This window comes from Lichenostomus cassidix, chromosome 1 (assembly GCF_008360975.1).
Source record: "Lichenostomus cassidix isolate B80296 chromosome 1, HeHo_3.0, whole genome shotgun sequence".
Lineage (NCBI taxonomy): Eukaryota > Metazoa > Chordata > Aves > Passeriformes > Meliphagidae > Lichenostomus > Lichenostomus cassidix.
This window is the reverse complement of record NC_139479.1, coordinates 61,851,506-61,868,804: the sequence shown is the minus strand read 5'-3', so window position 1 is coordinate 61,868,804 and position 17,299 is coordinate 61,851,506. Positions and strand designations below refer to the sequence as shown.

At 40.6% G+C, this 17,299-nt stretch overlaps 1 protein-coding gene across 2 annotated transcripts in view; it reads right to left on the bottom strand.

The window, feature by feature from the left end:
• FNDC3A (fibronectin type III domain containing 3A) overlaps positions 1-16,375 on the bottom strand; it is a 113,401-nt gene extending 97,026 nt beyond the window's left edge. Inside the window, exon 1 of one of the 2 annotated variants that reach the window (XM_085059924.1) lies at positions 16,220-16,375. The gene's annotated coding sequence lies outside the window, so the exon portion shown is untranslated. The other variant, XM_085059934.1, reaches the window with a different exon arrangement.
• Positions 16,376-17,299: the final 924 nt, after the last annotated feature.

Sequence of the window (17,299 nt, the reverse complement as noted above, 5' to 3'; positions counted from 1 at the left end):
GTCACAGAGAGAAAGGTAATTCCAATACTCCAAGCAATAAAGCAACACACTCCTGAACTAAGCTGGCTGGAATTGCCCCAGGTTTAAGGTGAATGCAGCTCATTACTCCCAAGCCACCATGCTAATAACTAGTGTCTCATATAAGAAAGCACTAATTGTTTTCACAATCACACACTTCTGACTGAATCCATAACTTATGATGCACTCAGTGCTATCACCATTTATTAGGCACAAATCAAAGTATGCCTATCAAATTGAGCACCAGTGAGAATTAAATATAACCTAAACCGACTCAAATACAAATATCATAATGACCTGTTCAGGCCTTCCAAGACAGGAGTAACTCTCAACATGCCTAACATTTGGTCTCAGATTCATTCATTCATAAAATCATATAGGTTGAAAAATTCTTTAAGATTATTAAGTCAAACCATTAATCCAGCAATAAATCATGCCCCTAAGCATCACATCTACATATTTTTAAAATACCTTTAGAGACAGTGACTCAGACACTTCCCTGGGTAGCTTGTGCCAGTGCTTAACAACCCTTTTGGTGAAGAACTTTTTCTCCTACTATCCAACCTAAACTTCTCCTGGTGCAAATTGAGGACATTTCCTCTTGTTCTATCACTTGTTAGCTGGGAGGAGAGGCCAATCCCCACCTGGCTACATCCTCCTTTCAGGCAATTGTAGAGAGTGATACAGTTCCCCCTGAGCCTCCTTTTCCTCAGGCTTAACAACTCCATCTCCTCAGCTGCTCCTCATAGGACTTGTGCTCCAGACCCTTCCCCAGCTCTGTTCCCTTCTCTGGACTCACTCCAGCACCTCAGTGTCCTTGTAGTGAGGGGCCCAGAACTGAACACAACACTCGAGGTGTGGCCTAACCAGTGACATGTACAGGGGGACAATCCCTGCCCTGGTCCTGCTGGCCACACTGTTACTGATACAAGCCAGGATGTCATTGGCCTTCTTGGCCACCTGGGCACACTGGCTCACGTTCAGCCACTGTCAACCAGCAACCCCAGGTTCTCTTCCACCAGACAGCTTTCCATTCTTTTGCACAGGTGTTTAATGATTTGATTTGTACGAAAATTGGGTTCCCACAGGCACCCGAGGGCTTAGGTGGGTAGTCCACCTTTGGTAGTCCACCTTTGGCACCCAGGCTTCAGTGCCTTAACTGGGACACAGTTAAATTCCATGTCTAGATCCAAGTGTTTGATTTATTCTGGAGACAAAGCACATTGCTCATCAATAAACCCTGACAGGACGTACTATGTAGAATGTTATTCCTGACACCCTCTACAACAACAACAAAAGTTCTACCTGTCAGACTGTGTAATCAATCCAGGGAAAAAAGTTTTCTTGACAATACGATATTAGATTTCTCTGCAATGTCACTGAACTAGTCTTGAAGACTAAAGGTTTAAACTTCACACTAAAGTGGGTCTATACTACACGATCATCAACAGCCTTTTCCCCATCAGTAGTTGAGAGGCAGCAATCTGTACAAGTCAGTGCAAATAATATGGTCACACAGTAAGACGTGGTATGTTCACCCGTTGCAGGTGCTGGGTTTTTTTGCTATGCGGACAAAGAAAGATATAAATTTGAAAAGAGAGAATGTGTGGCAGAAGAAGTCAGCCAAAATGGACAAAAGGTTGGTATCAAGATAAGCAGAAGTGCTCAATAAACATACTTTGGAAATAAATTATATTACATTCAATGCAAGGACCTCAAATATGTGCAGACAGAGCCTTTAAATCAGCAGATCCCAGTAGCTTGCATTCAAGACTTCTTGAAGACATCTACCTACACCTTTTTAAATGACATGCAAATAACTGGGGTCCTAGGAAAGTCTCAGAGGTCTGGAAGAAAACTAGAAGTTTTGCTTTAAATACTGCGCTGTAAAAGGGACAATCTAGTCCTGTCAGCAAACAACAATCTGAGGGCAAATAAAAAATGGTCAACACTAGATGTTATTTGTAAAGAACTAAAATACAATTTAGATTGATTGAAAAAAACCTTGTCCAATTAACTTCACGCAAACCGTCTGGTGATGGATATTGCTGAAAAAGGTACTAATAAGTGGACTGGAAAAACAATCTTAAAATCTTATTTGGCATTACAGAGCATTTGTCTTCAATAGAAAAATAGAACAGATATTACACAGATTAAAACTGGACAGACAGTCCTTAAACTTTAACAGTAAATAAAGAGTTGTTGAGCCATGCAAGTTTCCAATAGGAAGGGAAGGTATCAGCTCTTGGTTTCTCATTACAGAACATGTTTTTAACTTGGCTCTCAGAAAAAATAAAAAAAAGGAAGTCAAAAGGAAGCCTGGAATGACAAGCCATGACAGTGATAAGAGACTGCGTCATTTCACTCAACTAAAATGGCATGAACAGCTTAAGAAGTTAGGCATAGCAAAATGTTTTAATGTATGAAAGTAAAGATACTCTTTCTAAAACTAAAAGGAATTAACTCAATCCTGTGTGGGGTTGATTTTGACAAGGATAGAATAATAAAAGTGGACAGTCAAAGACATGTTTGCCAAAAGGCTTTATCAGTTATATCAACAGGTCTACCTCCCTTAGCAACACAGAGGATGTTTTTCCTGCCTCTGGCTGCAAATGCCTATCATCTCTACTGGAATAACTTTACAAGCTTTTTCTCCAATTTTCTGACTTAAAATTGCTGCCAAGTGTTCAAAGTGTGAGCAACAACTTCTTGAAAATATTGTTCCATATTGAAAATACCGAAAGCAAAGTATGTGCATACCATAGTTTCAGCCTTAATCCTCATAAAACTGCTCCAGGTGATGTAACTGTCCTCCAATTCCATCTAGTTTCTGGATGTACTCAGGACTTAATGAGATCTTGAAAAGGGCACAAGAAAAACAACTTACATTTGGATGACAGGTAAGGTTCAGCCTGCAGAACCACTACAAACAATTCACTAGCCTATTGTCAGATTTCCTGTACCATTGAAAACTTTGATGCAGCAGCCTTCAGAAGAGGTAAAATAACATGTGGGATGAACCAAAGGATTTATTTAAGGCCTACTCACTGCACCATTCTTGTGGACATATTAAAAGGGATCAGACAAGGAAGAGGACACATGAGATGAATAGATAGGTAATTCTCAGTTGCCAAGCACAGAAGCAGCCAAGTAATTTGCTACTGGTGGCATGTTAAATGCCTGGTTATTTAGAAATCCACACTGTTTCATGCAAAGCGACAACTGGTGCATGAACAGCTATTTCTTTCTTGTCTTGCTACTTCATATAGTGAACCAGTAGCAACATTCAAAGCGAATTCAGGACTGCAAACTCAGTCTATACTGAATCTGCACTGAATCTGTTCTACAATGCAAGGAAAGTACAAGGTCTCTTGAGATTACAACCAAACTCTGTAGGTTAATGCTTTGTACAAGACTGAGGTTGCAAACTACCTATTGTCCACTACCCCAACCTGAACTGCTATTAATTTTCTCCATTACCACATGAATTTGAAAGTACCTTGAACAAGTTTTCTGAAGGCTGTCAAAACTGAAACTAAGTGAGGGTATCTAAATTTACTGGATGTGATTTGTTTAGACTCCAGGGCTTATGCCTGAGGAACCTTTAAGAATGAATTGCACTAACAAGGCAAAAGGGTGAATGATCTCAAAGCTCAAGAACTGTGTTCCACTCCATAGTTAAGTAAGCAAGTTTGCCTTCCTGAACCGTAATGACAATTTAACTCAATCAATCCTTAAATGCCTTCAGATTCGGTCCTTTAATGTTTCAGTGGCATTACTCTCATGTTGTAAAGCGCAATACAACTCTGCTTTTTACTCAGTCAGTTGTTCATTAAGGGTTAAGGAGTGTTATAAGGCTGAGATCATTGGGCAGTGCATTCAGTGCATTTCCTCTGCACATGCAATGGATCAGCATTTCCATCTCCAAGAGACTAGCAGCTGATCTCAAGGATAGTTTCTGAAAAACACATCAGCATTAAATCAGCTGGATCACTGAGGTAAAACAACATGAGTCAGCAGCACGTGTCCTGTAGTAACAAAGGCATATGGGGCTGTATTAGCAGGGAAGTACAGCCAGTGGGTTGAGGGAGGCAATTATTCCCTGCTACTCAGTGAGAGTAAGGTGGAATATGGAACACCATGTTCACTTTTGCTCTTCTCAGCCACTTCCTCCTCCCAGTATGAGATTCTGCAAAGACTGTTCCTGGGCTTTGGCCCATGAAAGACACAGAGAAGCAAGGAGCACTGGAGTACCCACAGGTCATCTACTATCTGGATACCACCACCTGAAGGATGCTTGTTTAGAGCCTTAAATCAAACTTTTCCTGGAAGTGCTGAAAAAGTACAAGTGTTTGGACAATGCTCTCAGACACATGGTGTGACTCCTGGAGTGTCCTGGGCAGCACCAGGAGTCGGACTCCATGATCATGACAGGTCCCTTCCAACACAGCACATTCTATGATTCTATGGTGGACATGCACTGCACCACTGGAAATTCTGTCTATCCATAAAGATAAAAAGAAGGTATCTTGACAGTGAGAGTGGTGTAGCACTGGCATATGTTGCCCTAAGAGACTGCAAAATTCTAAATCCTGTGGATCAGCAGTCTCCAAAGAGGGGTAAACAAATGCTAGCACAAGTCAAACTCTTGGGGTGTGAGAAGAAAATATTTTTTGTCACCAAAAAAAGCCCTTTTAAACAGTGGCTTTCATCCCTATCTTATCTTTTTTTCTTTTTTGGTGTATGCTTTATAGTATACATATATTAGTAGAGTAGCATATACTTAAAAAGATTTCATATATTGGAGGTGCACACTCAAAACATCTTTTCTTCTGTGGTGCATGACAAAAAATTTGGAGACCAGTGCTGTAGGAAATCAAAACCTGACCGTGCAAGGTCCCAACAAAGGGCTAAAGAAGGCAGTCTCTAAAGGCCCTGTCAAGCAGAATTCCCCTATAAATTCCAGAAGATTAGTCACACAAACTACAAAACATAATGCCAAAGTTAAATGGTTTACAGTCGATCAGAAGCCAGAGAGGGGACCATAGCTTGCCTCCAAGCTCTTAAAAGCTGTCAGATTCTCAATTCAAATTTCAAAGCAATAATGACAATGCTAATCAAAACCCAGACTTGGATACTTAAAGTTCAAACTTTGGAAGATTTACCCACAACTCTGTCTATAACAGAATTGCTTTATAATCTGGCCTTTCTCCTAAGAAGGATGAAGGCTGCATTAGAGGAAAGTTGTGAATCAAAAAGTTACACTTTTGCATTAAACATCCCACACAAACAGGCTTTCCATTTTGGTCTGGATGTAGGCATTACTATGATGAATGTAGTGATAGCTAATAACAGTGCTGTGTACAAGAAAAACATAGGGACCACTCCTTTCCATAAGATTCACTGCTTCTGGTTATTGAGTTTGATACAAAACATAATTAATTGTTTTTCCCACAACTGGAGGACTTATAAGGCCACACTCGCCAGTGGTATTGCTGGTGCCTACTGAAGGAGAAACCTGCATTGCTGCTTTTTTTTCCTTAGTTTTTGTGATTTATAGAGTAGTTCTTCTCTACCTACCTACTTATCATCACAATGCTTACAGCAACTTAACACTCTTTCACATCCTAATTATGTCAAATCTGGTGAACAACAGACACAAACTTCTATTATTCCAGAGAGCTGTTCACAAGAGCCTTGATTCTATACAACACAAGGTCTGAAGTTTAAGCAGGGACAAGACAAAAGCACCTAACACAGAAGGGTGCAGTGTAAGAAAGTGGCTTAATGAAATCAATACTAAATGTTTCCAAACTGCATATTGCTCTTGCACAAGTAAAAAAACCCAGTTTTTTTTCTATGATTTCTTTGTCAGTACTGCAGTTTTAAACATGCTTCAACCACTATCATATTCCAGCTGCCAATTCAAGGTTACTATAAAGGTGTGTTTTCCCAGTGGGTTCAGCACAGCAGAGCAGGTGTGCATTCCTCCTTCACCTGGGTCTTCACGTAGCTAAACTCCCCCAGGAACCACAGGCAAGGCTCATCCTCCAGTCCAGATAACTTCCAGTAAGAATGGAAGTTAGGTTTTGCCAAAAACTAAGGAATGAATTTATAGAACCTGAAAGACCATAAAACCATCACTCAATCCTAATGCATTAAATGCTTTGATTCTGCCTTCTCCAACATGAAGACAGCAGATGTACTTGCAAAATAAACATCTTTCAAATAGCTGAAGAAAAAAAGCCCTATTTTATACATATTAGAACCTCACATTTGACTCTTCTTTTCAAGAAGATGCAACCTACTATTTAAACTTCTCCTGTGATTGAGACATTTATAAGTAAATATGCACCATGTCCATTATTTAGTGTCTACTGTAAGATAAAATTTATTCTTTATTATTTTCTACAGTCCTTAAAACAACTTGCCCGACAAGCTGCCCGACAACTTCAGACTTGTAAAAATTACTATCCTAATTCCTTCCAATACGTCAAATTGGCTATTCAGTTCAGAACTTATGAGACAAGAGTAGACAAATAGAAGTGCCTAAGATGTACAAATATGCTAAAATGAGGAAAATTCTAGAATATTCCAATGGAGCCCTAGGGTGAAGAGGAAAGAACAAAGAATATACAACAGATGTTAGTAATATCACTTAATGCACTACTGGAAAAAGCTCAGATAGAGTGATGCAGCTGGTGCAGAAATGTATTAGAATATAATTACCCAGAGATCCATAAGGTTGTAGCTGAGCTATTAAATTTATGAAGCATGCTGAAGAGTTTTGTATTTGTTTTTAAGAATCAGAACTGAGCAGAAGGATTTTAATTTCTCCCCCTCCCTGTACATTTACCACATTTTCCAGTCAAAGAGTTTCAGATGTGGCAATTACAGTACACCAGCTTTTCTTTTTCAGTTCTGAACTAATTATTCAATTAATATGCAATTTATTTAAAATATGCGCTTTGTTTCTGATAAAGTATTTTTCCTCTTTTAGAAATGTTTCCTGGGACACTTGATAAACATTTTTCCAACAGAACAGAGAACTGTTATTTTTTGTTAGAAGAAACGTGTGTTCTGTGGAACATTTCTCTTTCACTGATTTGACAATCTCCTTTTAAGTACAGTGAAAATGAAATGGCTACTTCACCTTCAATGCTAGTCATAAAACTAAAGTCACAGATAGGCAATACAGGAAAATTATAAAAATAGTATAATTTCATAAAGTAAATCAACAAAGTCAAAGTCTGACAGTTGCTTAAGAGTAAAGATATGCTAAAGGTTTGAATAAGCACTGAAAGTTCCTAGAAAAAAAGAATTAACAACATCTACCATGAATATGGAAATACTTCAAGTGTTGTCACAGACACTCAACAGAATTCTCAAAGTCTAAGAAACACAATATACAACTCTGTTCGTATTATGTTACCATTGGAAGGTGAACACTAAAAGGTGTAAAATTAATGCTCTTATGATTAATCCTCTTATGAAGTAAACACTGTTTGCTCAGCAAATGCAGGGTGCACATCAACAGCCAAACAGTTACCAGATCTAACTCATGCCCAATAGTCAGCACTTGATCCACTCAGAGCAAGAATGGCCAAGCGCCACAACAGCAAACCTTGGCATTGCAGGAGTTTAGTGTGCCACAGTAAATTAATACTTATTTCATGTTACCTTCATACTCCAGACTATAAACCACAATGATTTAGGAGCAGTTTCAAATGCAGGTCATGCATTCATGCCATGGGTACTATAACCTATATGGGAATGCATAGTAGATAATTGAAAATACCCCAGCTGTTCAAGTTAAATGCATTTGTATTTATGAGCTAGCAGTTTTTGAATCTGAGCCAAACAGGCTAAGTTCTTAATAGTAGCTGATGTGGAAAACTAAACTTTTGAAGGTGAAGACTACATAGAGGAAAAAACAGACAGTGATAAACCAGTCATCCATAAAGGCACAATATGTTCATGGACACTTACTACTTCAGCTTGCCCAGCACAAGCACTGAATGCTTGACTGTACACAGCAAGACCAGTGTGACTGAGACTGCTTCAAAACACCACATTCTGCTTTTAAGTGTTATTGTTATTATATTATTTAAAATAATCCCCAGTCCTTATCTGGATGAAGCACATATAACTTGCAGCTATTGCCTATGAAGAATTCAGTACTTTCCAACTATTTGCCCCTCCCTCTTATACCTTCAAAGAAGTCTAAACTGGTTCTGTAGCTTTTAGTAAGTGGTAGGGGCAACTCTAACACAAGTCAGAATGGATCTGTTAATTTTACTTGGAACTAATTTAATAGTGTGCATTTTACAATCAATGAGTAAATTGTCAGCAGCTGGGTGCAAATCTATACCTAGCCTAGCAGATATATTAATCCAATGCACTGACACACACATGGTGCAATACTGTAACCTCCTTTGTCTTGGACAACAAGTGCCATTTAGATACTCATGGGAATCATCCTCAGAAAGAAATTAAGAGAATGAACTGCACAGTGTATTTTTTGCACCACTTATAAAAGATCTGCAATGCAACTCCACTTTATTTATGCTACATTGATTTAAACTATGTTTTGTTTTACACTCTTGTAACTCCCAAGAATTTCCTTAAACCCTCCTAGTTTTACTTTTATACCAGCTAAATTAGATTCTTCTAAGCTTCGGCCAGGACTGGATTTCCTTCAGTTTGTTTTCTGAAAATCACATGGCTTCAAAACCAACTTGGCCTTTCCCACTTAACTGTTACTCTCGCCTTCATTTCTGTTTAATAACATGCTTAGTTTTTGAGAAAACAAGCAAATTCAATGCCAAGATTCAAGCTACTTCCTCATTTGTTATTGACTCCCTTTTCTCAGAGGCGATTAGTAGCAAGGACAAATTTTCAAGACAATTTTTCATATGATACCTTTAAGGCAAACTAAAAACATGGATATATTTTTATTAATGCCTGCAACTGGTCAGTGAGATAAATTTATTGCAGAGACAGCTGCTGATGTTGGAGCTACAAAGAGTGCATGACTCAAGCAGAATGAGCAGCTTTTAAAGAACTCTTATGAAACAACTTTTCCCTGTTCATTCTGAAAAATGGAAACTGTGCTATTCAAACGCAAGATGATGTAGGATCAATGAGGCTACAAGTCTAAGAGACTTTAAAATTTCTATCCACCGATTCTCTTCGGAAAAGGTGTAGGTCTCTTCTTCCATAAGGAACAGGACAACAGAACAGAGCACGACAAATCAAGACAGACATATGAAAACTACTTCCCAAGAGTAAAAATTCAACAAAAAAGGTCTTTTGAGGCCTAACAAACACATTTGAAGTGTGTTCTTTTATCAAGAATTTAAACTGCTGTAAGTCAGTTCTGCTAAATCATTCTAGCAAATCCCACTTGCACCACTGCAAGTAACTGGTCAACAAAGTAAATTAAACTATAAGGCAGATGCAATTTAAAAATTAATCATACAAGAATTGGTCAGTTTTAACACAGAAGTTTCCTGAACAATTTCATTTTTTAAAATACACACAATTGCCAAATGTAGGAATAAAGAGAGAGGAAGTTCTTGAAGAGGAACTGCTTTTGCCAGTGTCAATGAATAGCATTAATGAAGCTACAGACCATGATAGTAAAAAAGGTCAAGAGGCATCCTTCTAGGTCCTTCACTTTCCTAATATTCAACTTAGTCACAATGGTACTGAAGCAGTTACTTTTACCCCATAGAAAAAAAAAAAATAAAGCAGAACAGCCAAACAACATCACAAGGTACATGCAGCTCTTGCAGTCCAAATGTGCTACTCATGCAGGAGTTCTCCAATGGAGGAGTGTCTGCAGCTACTGAAGGGGAAGACCAGCAAAATGAGAGCAGGTTTCTCAGATGATATCAGCATTCCCTTCTCCCAAGTTCCACACCATCTTCCTAGAAAAGTTTTAGTCAATCAAAACACCATGCGACCAACTAGTTTGATTGCCCAATCAAATCAAGAGGACTAAGCTGCTCTCAGCTTCCTCTTTTATGCCTGTTCCAACACTGAATAGTCGTCAATTTGCTAACAACAACACAGTCACAAAATTACAAACTGATTTGTTTTGAGCTGTACTGCCATGATGTACATAATTAAAAGTAGTGGGGTACTTTTAAGATCTATTGCTTGATTTATGGTAACTTTCACCTGCCACTGAGTGGAATGTGCATATATACTACTAATATTCTCATATGGGAGCAGTCAAGTTATTAGCAAGTCTGAAGAAATTAAAACTATACATTTCAGCTGCATCTAAGACTGATAATTTTCAAGAGTCACTACTCACTTCCACAGCTTCTTTTAGTCCTAACTTCTTAGTACTTCAAAATCTTCAATCCACTTTCATACTAGACTAAATTGGTAAATACTTGTCTTACAGTGTCATCTTCCCCATTTACATTTTTAATAGAATCTACAGGATTTATAGAGGCATGGTAACTCTTGTGTTTTATGACATTTATTCTTCTTGTAAAAAGTCCCCTAAGAGCCTATCAATACATATTTTGAAATATTAATGAATAGTTATAGTCACAGCTCTCTCATTGCCGAGACATTGCAAGTCACCAAAGTTTGTGCCGAACCTTCTTATCCATTCATTTTTTGCTTACAGATTAGTTTCCAGCTGCATGCATGCTTTTTGCAGATCATTACTACTTGATTTGCTATCCCTACCTAAAATGTGTTCCTCTGCCACAAAGTAAAATTAGTCCACTTGCTATTCTGTTGTCTCCATTTCCTTCTGTGAAGTCATCTAGGAGATACAGTTCTTCCAGTTAAAATGACAACAAACTACAAAAAACAAAACCCTGTAGTTTGAAAATTGGAAGTTAGAGAAGACGGATTTATTTTATATTCAAAGGAGTAAGATCTGGTATGGAGTATACTATGTTAGCGAGGGGAAATGAGGCAACAGCTGGGCAGCAGCCCACGCTTGTAGGATCCTGTGTACCACAGACATTGGATCCATACACTGGGGAAACTCAATCCCATTTACAAGGGAGTATTTACACTTGTAAACTATTGAGATTTTTTTACATTTTACTGCTGGTTACAGTAAAGCTCTGGGTTTGCTAAGTTCATTTTCACTTCAAGTTATTCAAAATCAAATAGGAACTGAGCTTGCAGATTTAAATTCAACCAAGGTACAAATAAACCAAAGTAAATTAAAAAAGAACTCTTATGCAGAAGGTAAAGTTAACATTGGTGCCCTGCATATTCCTTTTCACTCCTAGTTACAGAATAAAGTTACCATCTATCCATACCTGTCACAGTATAAATCCTTTTAGACCTTGCTGCTTTTCCAGAGAACAATTTCCAGCATGCTGGTAAATAGTTTTTTCAAATTGTGTAAGACACTGGTTCCAAAGAAATTTAGTGAATTCATAGTTTTGAAACAATGGTTTTTGACACTATATTATAGAAACCTGTACATTACCAGAAAGTAAAAGGGCTTGTTTTAGTGCTTCTGGAAAGCAGAAGACATTTATTACATGTTAGAAAGTGCTGTGCTTCTCTTACTAATGGCTAATAAAAATTACTTCTACTGGTCAAACTGGGATTGACAATTTATAGATAATTTCATTTTTGTCAACTCATTATGCACCAAGTAATTAAATATATAACAAGGTACAATATTTTCCACTGCCTAAAAATGCAGTATCTTTTGATCTCCAATGCATATATTTTCATCTCTCCTAAATACTTTGGAACAACTCTGGCAGAAGAGTTGGGGGGAGGTACACTATAGGCATATTCAGTGCTCCCGTTTAACTTCTGCAAACTGCTGTTGGGATGGTGTTTGACACCCAAGGTACTAAACTGAAAGAGAGGGTACCAGTGTTAACCTAGATGATGTTCTGACTGCAGAACAGCATGAGCAGAAGGTCCGTATATCCTGAAAAAGTAAAAACTTAAAGGGACACAAGAATATAAATTCTGTTAAGCAAACTGGCAGACACATGGCCAGGTCTGGTGAGACTGAGGCCAACAAATGGGCTTACCTAGACATAAATAGTGAAAGTTTACTTGGAGCCATGAACAAAGAGGGCTAAGCACATCCAGTCTAACTCAGTTTGAAAGGTGCTGTGAAGACATCACTAATGAGCACAGCACTAAAGTTTTAATACAGTATTTAGAAGATAAAAGGATATTCCATTCCTGAGGTACTGCAAGCCTGAATACAAAAGCTTTCTAAACCAATACATCCAGGAAGAGTAATAACACAGTTTTCTACACAACTGTGCCATCACAGTGAAGACCAACAGTTTCTGCAGCATGTGTTGTAACCAAAACAGATTATCAGCACAACCAAAAAAAGATGCATAACCTAACAAGTGAGTACATCAAGAGTCCACCACGAAAGGAACAGCTAAAAATTCTATTTAATTATTGACAAAAGAACATAGAAAATTCTATTATAATTTATATTTCATTAAAGTCATCTATGACAGGTTAGTAAAAAGTCTGCAGATTTTCAGTGGTTACAGGCTCAAGAGTATGAGCAGCTGGATCTGCGACCAGATTTCTGGGAAGTGAACAAAACGACTTCAAAAATATTTGTCCCATCTGAAACTAAACATAAATTAATTGGAACAATTAAAGATGACAACCTACAAGAAACATGTAATACTATTAAATGTTACACACATTTCCTAAACAATCGGCTAACCTCATCAGCCCTACAAAATACAGACCTCAGGATGACAATCCAAAATACTACTGGACATAAACACAACCATTAAACTTCATGGATAGGCAAGTTTAAGAAAAGGGCTGAGAGTGTTTTTCAATTGGCATCGAGTGAGCATCAGCATTAAAGAAGCTCAAAGTTTACTGTATATGGCAAAGAACAAGCAAAACACCAGTCATTTCTGTAGCTCAGGAAACATTGGCCCCATGAGCAAAATAAATATTGTTCATGTTTGCTGAGCAGAAAAAGCAGCAGTGTATTCATTCCAAACTATTACTGCTTTCCTGAGATACAGACAGTATCTTTTAGTTAAGCTAAAGACTTGACAGTCCAAGTCAAATCTATTTTTACTTAGATCTGGTCCTGTAGGAAAAACAATGTCTCACAATTCAACTCATGCACTATAAATTGCAATGAAGTTGAATTTTGCTACAAATTGCCTGGGAATTTCCCCAAGCCAACAGTCTTAAAGAAATCAATGACAAAATATAGAAGTGTTATTGACACCTATAATAGAGAGAATCCAAGTCATATTTTAGATAACAGAAATGCACCGATGGAACATGATATTATCTGTAGACATTTTAGCAGAGATTGAACTAGAAACCCCACAACAATTAGAAGTTGGAGGTCAAAAAAAGATACAAAATTGCTAGAGGAAGATAAGAATTGCTCAGGTTCCAAGGAACAAGAAACATCAATGGATGCAGACAACACTGGGTAGGAAGTAGGCCTGCATCCTCACAAAAACAGTCTTTTCTAGTATCTGTCTGTCTGGGAATGAACAAGACTGCATGTTTGCCAGTTCCACCCAAAAAGGGGGATGGGGCTGGGTTACAGGATTTGTCACTGACAGGCATCAATAGACAATCAGAACAGCAGCACTTAACACCTTCCCAGCATTTAATATTTCTACAGACCAACACATACACAATAGCATACACTATTTCAGAAGTGACCAGCCAGCAAGGTAAATTGTAGCATCGTCTAAAAGCATTTAAAAGTTAAAACCATTTATGACAAAGTACTGACAAGGATGAAAAATTGAACCTCTCCTAAAGTCAGGCTTTAAGAGTTTTTCTTAAGTCCTAAGAGAACACTGCAGAAACATGTTAAGTAGTTAAGGTTGCAATAACAATTATAAAGGATCTCCTTGAGATCTTGAGCAAAAATGATCATCAGCGTAACACTGAGTTAGCCAATGTAGGTCCAAATTAAAGTAAAATTAAATGGCCACAAGGCAAAGAATAACAAAGAAAAGCATCCCAAGAGCCACAGGACTCACAGCCCAAAGCAGATGAGTTATTAGTCCAAATTATAATTCAAGTTTCTGCAAGACCATTACATCATTGCCTATAAAAAGCTAAAGCTTTTGAGTTTTTAGTTCACAAACTAGTAGAAACTCCAACTTAAAAAAGGTAGAAATGCCACTAATGGACCAAAATCAGGTAACTTTACTATTGGGTGCAATGACCTGAGCCTCATGTAACTCATACCCCAGAGCTTGTCACACAGCAAAAAGCCTCAGAAGAGCTCCATTTACCCTGAAAAAAACCTCTGAGACACTCATCTAATTCTGTTTAATATTATCACCTACAGTAGTCAGCCTATGACTCTGCTCAAAGCAGATTGCTCACCTCCTGACCAAGTGACCTAAGCAACAGATCATTGAGTCCTTTCTGAGGACAAGGATCTGTGTCTCTCTTAACTAAGGCTTCATCTGCCAAAAATCAGTGTCCAGTGCTCCAATGGAACTGATACAGCACGTCAATATTCTCTCCCAAAGTCACCAGAAAAATCATTCTGTTGTGGTTTGCCAAAACAACTCCCAGATTCAATACATATGCATTGAGACAATGTGCACATGTGTACATAGAGTGAATCTAGACTAGATGTTGTGTTTCCAAACTTGACTAGCAGCCTTCCTGCTTAGTAGAAACACCAGCTGTCAAGAACTCTATCCAATTTGCCAACGTTCAGTGATAGAGATACTCAGCTACTTCTGACTTTCACATATGTGTACAGCTTTCTCCCTACCTGACAGCTTGCTACTTCTCCATTCATCATGTAATTACATTTCATAATTGTTTGAGACCATTTCCTTAAAAAATGAAAAAGAGGCAGGGAAAAAAATGTAACTGATCATCCTTTCTGAATTTTAAGGACCACTGGTTTGCTGTGACTCATACTATTTCACAACACAGAAAATAAACACATCTATGGATGCAGATTCACATCAGTTAAATTTCTGTGCTGCGTAAAGCAGAAAGTTTCCCATTGCCATAACAACAAAATAGCTTCTTTTAAGCAGAAAGCTTAGCAGGATTGGGTCCTCCAGCTCTAAGACAGAAGCTGCCAGGTACTTAGCAGCAAAAAATGTAGAGATTTTAAGTCTCCTTGAAAATTTAAGGCATTTATAATCAGGTGTGCATTTGATCAAATGCAGATTTAAATTCTAAAAACAAAGAACGTTTCACAGAAATTACTTCGTAACACGAAATGTTCTGGAATAACACTTGACATCCAAGGTGGCTAATAAATTGCCTTTGACAGGGTTAAACAAATGACTAACACGTCTTGAGGTGCCATTTATAACATTTGCTCCTACCACATATATTTTCCCTCGTTTCTGCTGCTTATTTTCTTTACTGCGCACAATAAAAATCAGCTGAAGAGTTTCATTTTTGCTTTTAGCTGGTTTCACTTTCTAAGTTGCCTGGAAGCAAGGAAAAGTTTCTGTTTAGGTAGGGCGATGCTCAGGGAGGGGGGAATCGGGAGTAAATGTGCCTGAAAGAATAATGCCTCTGCTAGCAGTCAAGATGTTTTCGGGAAGACTGTTTTACCTACATAGAGAAGCTCAATCCCTTTAGCTGGGCGTTCCGAGGGAACCTTTACGGCTTAGGCGGAGAGCAACAACAACAACAACAACCCAAGGAGAAAGAGGTGTTGAACACCAGCACTGCCTTCTCCTCCCCGCCTGTCACAGCCGGCTCAGCTGCTCTGCTCGCGCTCCGCATCTGCTTCTCTCTCCGGCTCAACCACCGCCTCCTCCCGCGGCCGCCGCGCCGCAGCCCGGCGCTGACAGCGGGCGGATCCCCGCGCCCCGGCCGGCAGAGGCTCCTCCGAGCGACGGAGGGGAGCGAGACGCAAAGTTTCTTTCGCGGGGCTCCGTCGGAGGCGCCGGCTGCCCGCTCCTCCCCGGCGGGGAGCGCCGCTGCTCAGGCTCCGGGGGCAGGTAGCGGCGCTGCGCCCGTCCCCTCGCACCCCTCTCGCCGCCCCGCCGAGGGGAAGGCGGCGGTTCGCCAGCAGCGCCTACTCACCGCCATGGCCCCGCTGCTCTCCCGGCTAACGGTCCGCGCTCCGCCGCCAGCGGGCAGCGGCGCCGGGGCGGGGAGCGCCAGGGGGAGTTCCCGATGGCGCAGCCCGGGTAGGGGCGGCGCTTTCCCCACCCCTTGGCCCGCCCACTCGAGGTACCTGCGCTCCGGCCGCCGCCGCTCCGCCGCTTCTCCCTGCCCTTCCCGCACCTGTCACTGCCCCCCGCTCCCGCCGTCGCCCCCGCCCCGCCGCCTCAGCGCTGCCCGCCGCCTCGCCCGGCGGCGCGCGGCCGCCATCTTTGGGGAAGGCTGGGGGGGCCGCGAGGGGACAGTTGGCTCTGGCGCGCAGTGCGCCTGCGCGGCATCCCCCCTGCGGGAGGGCGGGGCGGCGGTAGGAGGGCGGGGTGGGGCAGGGTGTGTGGGCGTGGCCTCTATTGAGGGGCGTGGTCTGATGGGGCGTGGCCTGCACAGAGGGGCGGGGCCTGCGGGACGGGCCAGGGTCAGTGCGGTCAGTGCGGTCACGGGGGTCACTAGGGTCACTGGGGCTGGGGCTCGGCTACACCGGGGCCTTGACCTTAGCCCTGTACAGGGGTCTGGGGTCAGGGCATGCTTGTGTAAGCCCTGCTCAGAAGTAACAAAAACATCTCCATTATCAACCCAGCCGTTATCGCCCCTGTGTTCAGCATAAACCCAAAACATAGCCCCACACCAGCCACTGCAAAGAAATTTAACTCTGCCCCAGCCACACTCATCACATTCCACCCCTTTTTCCATACTATTTACACCATGCGCGGACCCCAAGCTACTCAATACAAATTCACCAACCACCACCCTTCTTCCCATAATTTGATATAATACACAGATGTGTCATTCCTGTCGTTGATGGACCACCCTTCCAAAATGTCCATAAAACATCCTTTGAGTTCATGCAGTCCATGACTTTGGGTTCTATCAGTTACACCAGTCACTAGGCACAGGAGGGGTGTGTTGCATGGAAATACTGAGTACCAAAGCCACCTCACTGATGCACTTGCACTACTTCTTGTAAGGTTTCTCCTCCATTGTTCTGGGTGGTTTCTGCAGTAGTAATACCTGTAACATGCAATTTAAATCATGGGGATTTGGTTGGGGCACGCCCAGGCTTATCTCTTGCTGGGGAGAGTTAGGGTAGGAAGGGGTGCCTCTTTCCTATGCAGCCATTACTGCAGTGAAAGTCAAAGGACTGAGGTGGAGCAGAGCA